The following is an 11,046-nucleotide window of genomic DNA, read 5'->3' on the forward strand; positions in this document are numbered from 1 at the left end:
TGAGCAAAACTGCTACGGATCAAGGCTCAGACCTTTTCTGTTGACAAAGTTGGTTTGTGCAATGTTGTACTGGCAGGGCTCCCAACACTTTTCAATAAGTCTTGGAATATTTTTCCTTACTGACAAAATTTACTCAAATTCATTCATGTAAGTCAATGAAGGACTTGTAAACATCTTAATCAGTGGTCCAAATAAGGATGGACTTTATCGCTCAACTTTGGTGGTGCTGTCAGACTATCAAACAATATGTATTTTATATCTTAAGTCCCTTGGCTGTCCCTCCTCCTGTATTTCCTCTGGGGAAGGTCTAATCCCCGCTGCTTCTAATCCTGCACTGCTGAGACCAATTCAAATCCATGCGGGACTTAACGCCCTGTAATGCCTTTACAAGCAGTTGCGTAAAGCTGACATGCCATTCGTTCTGGGTAGGATTTCCAGCCAGGATTACAAGGCAAATTCAGAAATAATTAATGTGAGTTGGCAAAAGAGGGTGCCAGAGGTGATTTTTAAATCTCTCTCTTTTTTTTTTTTTTCCCAATGAAACAATATCTGATGCTTTTTCTGAAAATTGGTGCTTTTTTTCTATGCCTCATGTTTTATTGTTACATTTCTTTGCAAAAGTAAAAACACACACTTTCAGATGGTGGTGGACATTCACATAAGGCAGACTACAAAGATATAAAAGTGTCATGGAGAGGTGTTTAACTCTTGCTCCATTTATAATGTGGCTTCATGCTGATGATGGAAGCATCTCTCTGTGTGGTCCACAGTTCACCTCACCTGCTCCTTGTCAACCTTGCTCTCATTAGGAATAAACACGTCTGTGAGCTCTGCATGAATCGCAGCCTATCTCCACTGGGTCCTTTTACCATCTACAGTATGTAATGTATTCTGTGTGTGTGAGTGAGGCACATACAGACAAAGTGCTGTATGTGCAAGTGAAATAATCTTGAAACTGGTTCTAAGAAATGTGGGTCACTGAATTGCTCACATGTTATAGAAGATAAAAACAGTCTGAAATGTTTTCCTGCAGACGCTGATGAACTACTGACATGTGGGGATATCAGGATGGCTTTCTACCAAACACTGCTTCCTGATTATTAGTTGTTTTAAAGAAATCTTGTTTTTCTGAAATCATGAACAAATTTATTGCATTTGAACATCCATTTAACTGAAAGTTGTGCAGGGCACTGATCCTACTGTTGCCTTCTGCTGGAAACCCATTTGTATCTAAATCTGTGTACATTTGTGTGTGTGTGTGTGTGTGTGTGTGCGTGCGTGCGTGTGTGTAGATGGCTGAATCTGATCGTGAAATTGCTAAATAAGTGCAGGTTATTCATCATTTTCAAATATTTCATTTTTATCTTGTGTGTGTTTTACCTCGTCACCCTGACATTTCCAACTGACAATATGTGTTCCACCACTGCAAATCAGTTTAACTAGCAAACGGAACAAAAAACAGTTCTTTGCCATAAAGTTCCCAACCTTTGCTTTAATTATGCATGAAACAGCATTCAAATTAATGTCTACAAAGTTTTGGAGCTTTTAATTGTTTCAAAACAGCAAGATTTGTTGTGAGTTTCAGCCTGTGGGAATTAGACATTTTGCAAATCAAGGTAACAACTGTTTCTAAAGCTTGCAGGTCAAAGGTCATCTAGGACCAGAGTGTGACCACTTTGCAATAAGTGGAAAAATACAAAAGAATTCCCTCTAAAGCTGGAACTTTGACTTGAAGGAATTAGATGGTTCCCAGCAAGTGCAGATTCTTCATAGCTGTTGCTGTTATAAGATAAAAAAAAAAAAAAAGTATTGCCTTTTTGTTGTTTTTAATTGGCCGAGTCATTTTAAACTAAACTCCGTTTGGTTTGCTATTGTGCCAATAGCAACAATCAGCTGTTTATCACGTGACTCGTGTGAAGCCGAAAATAGTGTTCCTGTTGCAATTTAGCAAAATATAGCTGAAAAACCACTTCATCCTAGTGCATGAACTTTTTTTTAATCAAAAAATGTAGAAACTGGCATGTATCATTTCCATCAAACAAAATTATTTTGTAATTTCAATTTTACAATTTATGGAAATGAAAACAGACTGTGATGTTTTAAACAAACAAAAAAAGGCATCACTTAAAACTCATGCTCCACCCGGCTGCAGACTGTGATTTGGTTTGTTTAGCTGACTTTCTGTGGACGTGGCCTGTCCCTGCACCCTGAGATGATAATGAGGCTCTCTCTCTCAGCAGGCCGGCTGACAGCCTCCTGTTGTGTGGCCCGATCTCTTAGGACTGAAAAGCAAACATGGAGAGGTGTGGGGCTGGCGTTCACTCCACCCCTCCGCCCCAGGTCCATCCATCCACGCCGTGCGCGCTTCCAAAAAGTGCAGGTGTTGGTAGTTCTCAGCTATGCAAATAAACAGGGACGTTGCCCAAAAAGCCCGGTTGTGGCATGAATATAAAGTCAAGAACATACATAATTGTACTATTGATGTGTGTTTGTGTGCACCCATGTGTTGGAGGCCATGCACCCACACATCCACACAGCGAGACTAACTGAACTAACCCTGCTGCTTCCGGGCTCATGGCGCAGGTGAGAAACGGTTGCCAAATTTCCCTTGCCGGTGCGCTCGTTTGCATATGCAGATGTTAATTACCACTGGTGCTTGTATGGGCCAATCAGCAGGCTGCTGGAACAGCTTGTGCAACCCAAGACAGACACACACACACGCACACACGCATACACACAGGTCGTTGTTTCCACGGTTACTCCCTCGGCTGATAATAAAGATAATCACCTCCGATTTCCTTCATGGCTCATTTTCTCCTGGTTGCTGCTGAAAGGCCAGGGCGCCGCTGTCTGATTTTCCACGCTGAGCTCTTATCAGAGTGTGGGGGCCGACGGGCCGGGGCGGGGGGCCGAGTCGATGAACCACCTGCCACACATGCTCACCAGAGAGGACAGATCCTGCTCAGGCAGGGACACGGATATGGCGGGCTAATGTGTGTTCGGTATCATGGTTTAATGCGGTTGGAATAAAAGGCTGGATGAGAGCAGGGTCAGATCAGATGAGATGTGTTATCAGCTGGACCTGAATGAGAAAAGATTTTCTTACCTCCTCAGATCAACACTCACTCCTCTAAATCAATGAAAACCACTGGTTTGTCTTGCCCCCTTATCACCTTTTCTTAGGTCTGGTTAAAATGTGATCAGTCAGCTGATTTGTCTGAATGAAAAACGCTTTAATGTGTTTTATCTCGGCCTGCTCAGTTAGTTATTATTAAACCTAGCCATCTGTTATAGCTGCATACAATTGATCCAATTCTCCCCGTCTCACCCTCTCTGCCAGCACCCACTTTTCATTCTGCCTCCTCACACCCTCACCCCAGCCCTCGTGAATCCATTGTCCGGATGGAAACGTGCCTTGGATAGCAAGGCCACGCTTTCAGCTCACTTCTTTGAGAATTATTTAAGGCTTAGGAGTTTCTGTGGAATGAATATTTGATGTGGAGGACCTGAGCGTCTCCCGGCGAGCCCAGAGCAACACTTCACAGAGCGGCTGGGGGTGAGGTGTGCAGAGCTTCAAAACAGACAGCAGAACACACATCACCTCCTCCACCCGTTGCCACACCCAGAAACACCAGACAGTTTCATGATGGGTTTGCTTTGTGATGGCTGGAGGCCTGATCGAAAAATATGTCTAAAAATTAGGGTTTCTTTGCCCATTCTTCTTATTTTCTTTTGTATTATATTGGTTTTCTTTCATGTCTTTCATAACAAATCACTTCTTAGATGCCATATCTTGCTCTTTAACCTAATTAAGAAATCCCCTATGTCATAATGTCATGGAAAAAATAAACGGTTTCTCATGACAAAAACCTGAAAAGCGGCACAGGCTCGACCATGTTTTGTTCCGCTTTTTGCCACAAGAGGGCAGAGTCTCTTTATTTCTAAACGCAACAGCTTTCCCATTTGCAGCCTGCTTGAGATAGTCCTAAAATAAGCTGATCTTATAGTGCCATCTAATGGTTCTGCGTGGAAAAATCACTTTAAATATAAAGCAAACCTCAAAACAGAGTTACAAATTCCTGTTAATGAAAGATTTCTGCAATGTATTTATATTGTTTTAGAATAAATACAAGTCTTTTCCTTCATCACAGATTTAGGTGGGTACACTACATTTTTCAAATATTGTTTCTACAAATTTATACAGAAGGTTTACAATTAGCATTAATAACTATTTCTGGTAGCAGTTTGATTAATGGGAATCTGCCATAGAGATTAATCAGACTGATAATTAGAGCCATTTGAGCGACCTAATTTGACTAAATTAATTTTAACAGATCTTATCTGATCGTGTGCTGTTTTAAATATGCACAGTTTCTGACGAGCAACTGTTATCTTTAAGATATAAAAACAGAATAAATACAGCAAGGTATAGTTCTATGGTTTGTTTTTTTCTGCTTATTGCAACTGTTGCATACATTTCTATACAATGATACGCAAAAGAACATTGTGCGGATGTGTTGTACGTACAGAAGTGCAGATTTCATCACAACAGCTACCCAAGAACCTACAGCAAGAGCTGGAAAGTCCAGACTTCAATCTAGTAGAGACTGTAAAGGAAGACTTATAAACTGATTTTTATAGATGCTCCAAATCCATCTAACTAAGCTTGAAGTTTGTTGTATTGAAGAATTATACAAAAATTAAATCTGTAGATGTGCAAGTATGGTAGAAATATGACCTAAAACAACAGGACAGGTAACGAAGTCAAAAACATGATTACAGACCAGTGGGATAGTCTGACATTGCTAATAAATAAAATTGAAAGTTTATTTGAATGTTCCACGGATATGACCTGTATATCAGAAACTGACAGAAACAGTTTTGAACAAAGCATTCGAATCAAATCAAATAAAATAAACTTGTAACACGGTCACCAGGTCTTCAACTGTTTTTGAATTTGAAATGGACATTTGTTTTACAAATAAATTTCATTTATTTATTTCTAGAATGAGTTTCTGTCACCACAAAGGTATTTTAAATTAACTTTAACACTGACAAAAACACACATACACTAAGCTTGTCTGGAAAGTTCAGATGCTATTCAAAATAACCAGTGACAGCAAGTCTTGCAGTAGGATTATCACGTCCAATCAGCACTACACATATATGTTCTTAAATTAAACGTGACCATTTCATTTTATTTTATGAGGACCACTCAAAAATAAAACAGCTATTTGAATGCATAAATAAATATACATAACTTTTAAGTACGCCATGCCCTTGTTACTAACACGTCACACATTTTGGTATTATATTTGTAAAAATAAATGAATATATAAAACAGTGTGTAATTTGCCATTTGCTTTACAAATATGCACTACACACATCAACACATCAAAGGCCGGTAAATGATATACTGAAGTTGACTGTAACATGACATTCAGATATGATAAGACTTAGTCTGACATATTCCCTGAATGTAAGAGTACACCGTCTAAAACGTTTCAAATGCATGAACATGAAATACCAGATGTGATATGCTTTTTGAAGTATTATACGATCTGGCCTCCATCCTGTGTGTGTGCTTTCTTCTGCATCGAGATGAACACATGTGTTGAAAGAAAATGTGGAGAAGGGATTAAAAATCCTTGGGTTGTGATTCAAAACCCTTTACACCCTGAGCTTTCACAGTCCTCTCGTCCTTGAGAATAAATCACTTCAAGATGTCTCCCAATCAGAGCCAATTAGGGCTAGTAGGATGCCTGCAGAGTTTGCCCTTTTCAAAAAGAGGACATAATGAAGCTGAGGACAAAGAAGCTGAATCGCTTAGAGAACAATGAATTTAGGTATTTAAGTATTCTCCTCCGAGGTGCAATTCTCCAAAGTATCGTAAAATGTTGACATGTTGTCTAACTTCCTGAGTTCAGAGAGAATATGTTCAAGATTAGGTATGCATGGTTTTCTGCTTGTGAAGTACTTACATTTGCCTTGTGAATTGGGTTGAGTCTGCAGGGACTGAGTCTCTGAACAATAGGAGAAGGCTCCCCTCAGAGGGGAATGCTTAAAATGAACATATGTACGGGATCAGCAGAGTCAGGAAGAATGAGAAGTAAAGCAGAAGAAAATATGGGTTTGCTCTTTAAAATTGATCTGAGAGAAAAACATATATATATATATATATATATATATATATATATATATATATATATATGGTGGATATTTTTTAAAATTTTTTATTTCATTTCTTTTATCTTTCCGAGATAAAAATCTAAGAAAATTTTCTAGGAATATTCCTGAAATGACCTCAATAGGAGCTACTTTTATTCTTGACATTCTTTGGGAATATGGGCCCAGCTAGACCTCAATCTGATAGAGCATCTTTGATGCATTTCTAATTGTATTTTATTTTTTTTTTCCTGGACTAAACTATTTTCCCAAACCATTGACAAATATTATGTGAAACATGGATATTGTGTATTATGTGAAATATTGTATAAAAAAAACATAGAATCTTATCCTACGAAAGCTGAATAAAATAACTCTTTATTTTCCCCTCAGAAGTAGATTTGGAGCGTTTCAATCGTCACTGAGAATGTGGGAAATATTATTTAGAGCCCTGGCTGTTTTGTTGTGTTCAGCTAATTGCTGAAACCGTCAAGTCATTCTGTGTTGTTAATTTTATGCCGAGCACCCTGGTGCTGCCCATCTATGAAATTAAAGAAACTCTTGGCCAGCTCAGTCCTGTTTCACATGCTCTTATGCAACGGGCATGAAAAGCAGGCCATGAAGACAGTGCAATGATTCTGTGTTCATCTTTCATAGCTTTGGGGTCATCAGTGGGTTTTTCTGTATCCTTCGGAAACGCATAACAGACTGGGTGCTCTTCTGTTAAGAGACAACAAGTGAAACACAGAACAGCAGAAAGCAGAAACGTATTTATATCTTAGTGTGATAATAGATGGATTAAACTGGGAAGTCCTGATGGTGACATCGCATGAAAACTGAGGACGTTTTCAATTTCCTTTCAGAAAAGTAGGAAAATATAACACAAGGTATTATGCACACAGTTTCCTCAGCGACACTGAAACAAAGGCAGGAAAATCTCCCAAATCCTACAAACATTGTGTAAAGCTTTATTTTTATCACAGATCCCATATAAGATTGCCCTTTTTCTGACTGCATGATGAAAATACATCCTTAATAATGCGGCACATTTTGAAACCTCACAAAGTCCGGACCTGCATGTCTAACGGCTCTGTAAAACACGCAACCATATTATTAGAAACTCCAAACTTAATTAAGGAAAATTTTAGATTATTATTATTTTTTTTTTATTTTATCTCACACTTTAGTGCTCTTCATTGGTCAGACAGTCTCATGGGATTTCAACATCTAATATTTCCTGGAGAGACCAAATAAAAAGTAAAACTTAGTCAGCACAATTTGTTATTATCCTTACATCCATATATTTATGAATCGGATTGACAGCACAGGCAAACGTGTAAAAACATTCATATTAAATCCATCTTTTGATGTATTAGCATAATCTCTGACATAAATACCCCAGTAATCTCATTAAAGATATTAAGGGAGCGAGCCTGTGGTTCAGTAAGGGCTTCACTCACCAACCCCAATGTTAATGATGGTCATTTATATTATTACTAAAATATAAAAAGGTTTTAATTTGATCAGCTGCTAATGGGATTGAGACCTTATTCGAAGCGCTAACTGTCCATCATGATTGCTTGCTTCTCATTGGTCCATGTTTCATTTTTTTTCTTTTTTCTGAGTTGGAGAGAAACTACTGTACATCTCAACTCCTCAAAGTTACACATGTCAGGAATCAAGACAAAAAATGTGGTTAATATTTTTACTTCATTTACTTAACCTTTATTTCACCATTAAAATCCTATTGAGTTTAAAACATCTCTTTTGCAAGAGAATCCTGGCCACGACTGGCAGCAGCGCACCGAGATTACACAACATTCACAGCAAAGCAGAAGAAGTTATAAATAATCATAAATAATAGTAATTCTGTTCAGTGCAGGCCTTTAGAGCAGCCAGAGCAGTTCTACTAATCTGGAAGCGTTTTCACTAGCATACAAACAGGAACAGCTTTTCTCCGGATTAAACCTCAAACAATGAGGCCATTCCATCTATCAGCTATGTTTTGTGTTACGTGCTGGACACATGATGCTTGTACTTTGATATTTATTCAGCAAAGAAAGCATGACAATAAAACAATACTGACTTATTATATCGCATGTACGTAATGGAATGGGTAGCAATGTAAAAGTAAAACCATGTTAGAATCAGAGTTTATTGGACTGATTTTGAGGAGGTTTGTCACTGATCAGCTTTTGGCAGAAAAGACTGACAGTCAGAGGTTCAAGTGAAGTTTTTGGCAGTGCTGGTAACGGCAAATACCTGGGCAGTTTGGAGAGAAAGGGGGGGATTCTGGTTCTCTTCTCAAGACTTTATGAAAACATAGTTTTTCACTCATATGTTCAGATGACAGTCCTCCAGTTTTTCTGTGCTTCAAGCTGCAATTGAGCCTTTTGAGCTACATAATATTATGAGTTCCAGTCATCAGGAATAACAATATTTGCAATGTTGCAATTGGAACAGATTTGTTGGCTGACAATTTTGACACTGCGTTACATTTCAAGTAATGCCTTAAAACTCTGGATGTCGGTGATATATCTGGCCAGTTGGAGGGACTCCTACTACACTTCATGCCAACATCAGATGCATAAATTTAGCCGCTGAGATGATAAATATCACAGAATTTTGGGAACACTGGAATAAATGAAAGTCTTATTTTTCTTAAGAAAATGTTGGTCAAACATAACTGTTTAAACATAACATAACTGTTAACATCAACAAATAAATCCCTCTTGCAATGAGGAAAAAAAATGGAACAGACAATTGAAAGCCTTTGTGATTGCAAATAGCAGTGAGACTTCTCCACATAAGACAAAAACAAGCATAGAGACATAATGAATTGTTGAAATATGTAATAAAATGAAATGAAATGTTTAAAATGTTTAATAGTTAATAGTTACAATTTCATTTAATCTGGATAAGGTTAGAACAGCTGTAAAGTTGTTACTGTTCTCTGAAACCTGGGGTCTTCAACTCTGCAAATGTCTTACTCCCTCTGGTGGAGGATCTAATTACTACAAGTGGCAAGTGTAAAAACTGAGAAAAAACTCAGAAAGTGTGTTTATTAATTGTATTACTTTAGTTTAGTTCATAAGCTTTAAAGGGTATGTATTAGATATATCATACAAGCTGCCATTTGGTGAATCTGATGTACTTTTGACATTGCAGTTAAGCCGAAAATTACTGGCACTCCTTGCAGCTTGAGGTTTAAAGTATTTTTTTATTTATTTATTTTTGCAATGTATTTATTCTTTGGAGAGCCCCAGTTCAAACTTGACTCTGATGAGTGATTGCAAGGAGGCCTTCCAAAAGACTGAAAGCTTATCACCAAAGAAAAGCTGTGAAAATAGCTGTGAAATCAGGCAAAAAGCCAGTGATTATAAGAAAAGTTAGATTGCTATATTGGCACTGCTTTATTATATTTTAACAGTTGCTCATTTCCCATCAGAAACAAACTTCTTGGAAAAATTAAAATGATTCTAAATCAAAATTTGCCAGACATATGAGTTATTTTAGGCTTAACTGTGCATACCAAAATAAATATAACATGTAGCTTCATTAAGACTTTGAAATATCTGAAAACAAATCCTGATTAGAATTTGAATGTATTGCATAAACTCAATTTGAAATGTATCTGAGTAATTATGTAATAGTATCAATATTTAGATACATTGTAAAGTCTTTGTTTAATTGTGGAGATGTTTATCTACATTAAAGGCTTAGTGCTCAGAACTGGTGATCTGATGGTTCTTGGGTCAAAGCTGTTTTTTTAGTCCTTTCATTCTTGACAGGGCAGGAGAAAAGAAAACACTTTGTGTTCTCGGTGGGATCAGTCCTTGATAAGTTGGCTCCTTTCAGAAGGCCTGAGCACTCCTGAAATGAGGGCAGAAGACAGCCAATGTTTTTGTTTTTTCTTCTGTTTTTATTGCCCACTGCAAAGCTGGGCTATCAGATGCCCACTCCGACTTTAACTGGAATCACGGACTTTGGTCCATGGAGAATGTAATCGAGCTTTTTAGCAATAAACAGTCCAGTTGGGTTTGGCCGACACTCTAAATTCTGTCTCTCTTCCTTTCAATTCTCATTGCATAAGACCAGATATTTTGGTCCTGAACAGCATAAACATCTAAAAAAGAGGAAGAAAACAAACAAGTGAAAGAATGTCCTTGAGGGTCAGAGTTCCTGTTTCCATGTGCTGATCCTCGTGATGTCCTGACAGTACCCCTCCTCGCCCCTCTTGCTACAACACAGGGATTCTTTGCGTATTTTAATAAATAAAAGCAAAATCCCAAAATACCAGGATTCTGCTTACAGATATGCTGTCCAGTTTTTTTTTTTTTGTTATTAACTACAGTGGCTTGTAACAGTATTCCTTCCCCTTGAACCTTGCTATATTTTGTCACAAACATAAATAAATTTCATTGGAATTTAATTTGAAAGACCAAAACAAAGTTGTATATAAACAAAGTGATGAAACAGAAAATTATAAATGATTAAAAACTGTTTTTAGAATTTGCAAAGAAGAATGTGCAAAAAAATTCAGTCACTTGATGTGGAAAGCTGGCAGAGACACTAAAACACTAAAAGACTTGCAGCTGTAATTGTAGCAAAAGGTGGTATTGAGGGGGTAGGGAAGCTGAATACTTTTTCACACCGCACTGTCCAGTTTTTTTTTTTTTGTATAATTTTCATTCTATTTCACAATTATATTCTGCTTTGTGTTTGTCTTTCACATTAAATTCCACTAAAATATATTTATGTTTTTAGTTGTAATGTGATAAAATATGGAAAAGTTTACGGAGCATGAATACTTTTGCAATCCTCTTTGTATGCTTAGATGATTCTTCTTTGGGAAATAAGACAACATAGTAGATTTATATA

The sequence above is a fragment of the Poecilia formosa genome, unplaced genomic scaffold (genome assembly GCF_000485575.1).
Source record: "Poecilia formosa unplaced genomic scaffold, Poecilia_formosa-5.1.2 Scaffold57, whole genome shotgun sequence".
In the NCBI taxonomy this organism is placed as follows: Eukaryota; Metazoa; Chordata; class Actinopteri; order Cyprinodontiformes; family Poeciliidae; genus Poecilia; species Poecilia formosa.